Raw genomic sequence first — 2814 nt, forward strand, 5'->3', positions numbered from 1 at the left:
GTGTGGCCCCCAAGGTTTAACAAACTGAAATTTAACCTCACTGGGAGGCATTAAAAGAATTGCCAGGTGAGAGGGACAACAATGGTGATTACTGTAATTGCCTTACACTGATCTCTTGGACTCTAATTCTTACTAGTTTTTATACTGCAGCCTGTGTGAAGTTTCTAGAATGCATGTCTGAAATACATAAATAGGGGCCGGGGATTTAGCTCAGTGGTTCCACCACCTGCCTTGCAAGCGCAAGAACCCAAGTTTGATCCCCGGTACCAAATAAACAAATAAATAAACAAAATCCATGTCTCACAATGTCACCTTGACTTATTGTCCTTTGATGGGCAATACTTTTTTAAATGGACCTACTTTTTCTTTCCTGGTTTTTTAGTATATATACTGCTGAAGCAAGCGCATTTTCCTGGGTTTTTTTTGGTTTTTTTTTGAGACACGGATAACCGCATAACCCAGGCTGGACGTGAACTCACCGTAAAGCCGGACCGTGAACTAGCAGCAATCCTTCTGCTCCAGTGTCCTAAATGCTGGGATTACAGGCATGCACCACCATGCCCAGCACCCTTCCCATTTAAAGTATACATTTCAACAATTTTCATTAGATTTTTGTAATACATTCAGTTTTGTAACCATTACCACAATCCATTTTAGAACATTTTACCAAAGTGGTAAAACACATGTCCCCATTAGCAATCCTTCCCCATTCCCCTCCCACAACCTCCTCATCCCTGGGCGATCACTGATCTACTTCCTGTTTCTTCTTATATGCTGTTCTGAACATTTCCCATAAATGAATCACACAACATATGGTCTTTTGTATCTAGTTTATTTCATTTAGCATAATGGTCTCAAGATTGATCCCTGTTGTAGCATATATCAGTACATCATTTCTTTTTTTTCTTTTTTGTCAAATAGTACACCACTGTGTGATGTATAGTATTTTATTTACCCATCTGTCAGTTCTGGAGAAGAAAGTTGTTTTCACTTTTTGGCCATTTAGAATAACACTGCTGTGGATGTTTACGTCGAAGTCTGTGTGTGGATGTGTGTCTGGATTTCTCTCAGGTATATATACCTAGGAGTAGCATGGCTGGTTGATTTGATAATTGTACATTGACCTTTGAGGAACTTCCATACTGTTCTAATGCAGCTGTAATATTTTACATTCATACCAGCAGTGCGTGAAGGATCTTGCTTCCCTGTGTCCTTGCCAACACTTGTCATTCTCAGTCTTTTTGATTGTAGCCATCCTAATGGATATGAAGCAGCACCTCACTATTTTGATTTGCATTTTCCTACCAATACTGAGCATCTTTTTGCGTGCTGATGACCATTTTATGTCTTCTTTGGGGAAATTTCTATTCAAATTTTTTACCCATTTGTAACTTTTGTTACTTTCCTTTTTCTTATTGAATAACATTTCTTTAACTGAGCTTCCCCAAATACGTAGCGGGGGATCTTCGAGTTCTCGGTCACATTTAACTGGCTGCTTTCATTTTAATGCACTTCTGCTTCTGGGCCCTGAGAAATGAGAAAAAAATGAAGTGAGCCCTAGGACTGACCCAACTGCCTTACCTCTCAAGGGAGTTTGCAGGACCAGGCTCAGGCAGGAAGAAACTGGTCAGAGTTCAGTGGATTTCCTGAGTTGAGAAGGAACTGGGAGGCTGAAGAGAGCAGAATCCACGGGGCAAAGGAGCAGAGAGTGCATCCCTGAGATCTTCAGAGGATCCTTCAAGGATTCAGCAGGGTATGGGGTGGGTTGGGGAGGGGACACCACTGCAGTGAATGAGAGGAGACATCACTCATGGCTCACACAGAACCACAAGTGCAGCCTGTTTTCATCAGCAAGACTGGAAACCTCCAGAGTCACAGAGCATGAAGGACTCTGGGAGGGTCTCCCCAGTAGTAGGGAAAATTACCCCAGACTGAGCATACCTTTCCTACTGGGGATTGAACTTGCGACCTTGCACTTGAGAGGCAGGTGGCCTTTCCTATAGTCTTAAAAGTAAAATCTGAAAGGATCAATCTGTCCCCCAAAGCACAATCACATCCTAAACAAAGCTCTAGAATTTATATATGCAAAAATATCTATTACCCAATGAGGTAAAATTCACAATGTCTGGTAACCATAAAAAATTCAGTCAAATGAAATCAACTCAGAATTGACACAGTTGTTAAAACAGACAAAGATTAAAACAGATCTTCTGACTGTATTCTGTGTGTTCAAAAAGCTAAAAAGAATTTTTGAGAAAAAGATCCAAAGTAAACTTGTAGATGAAAACTACAATGCATGAGATGAAAAGCACATTGATTTGGATTGATGCCATATTGGGCACTGCAGAAGAAAAAAGAATTAGTGAATTCAAAGACAGTAGTAGAAACTGTCTGAAATAAAATAGAGGAAAAATCATTTTAAAAAAATAAACAAAGTAGTAGTAAGCTAAGAGACAACTCCATCCTAATATACATATAAATGGACTCCCTGGAAGGGGAGAAGAAATATTTGAAGAAATAATGCCTGAAATTTTTCCAAACTTGATAAAAAAATATAAACACATCCAAGAAGTTCAATAAAGCCCAAATATAAGAAACACAAAGACTTCAAAACATATCACATTTGAATTGTCCAAGATTAATAAAGAAAAAGGTCTTCAACCCAACTAGAGGGAAAAAGGAACATGGGTACAGAGAAGTAAAGACAAGGATAAGAGGGCTGGGGATTTAGCTCAGTGGTTCCGCTGCCTGCCTTGCAAATGCAAGGACCTCAGTTTGATACCTGGTATAAAAAAAAAAAAAAAAAAAAAAAAA

This window comes from Fukomys damarensis, unplaced genomic scaffold, assembly GCF_012274545.1.
Source record: "Fukomys damarensis isolate Sample0158 unplaced genomic scaffold, DMR_v1.0_HiC HiC_scaffold_11, whole genome shotgun sequence".
NCBI classification, from domain to species: domain Eukaryota; kingdom Metazoa; phylum Chordata; class Mammalia; order Rodentia; family Bathyergidae; genus Fukomys; species Fukomys damarensis.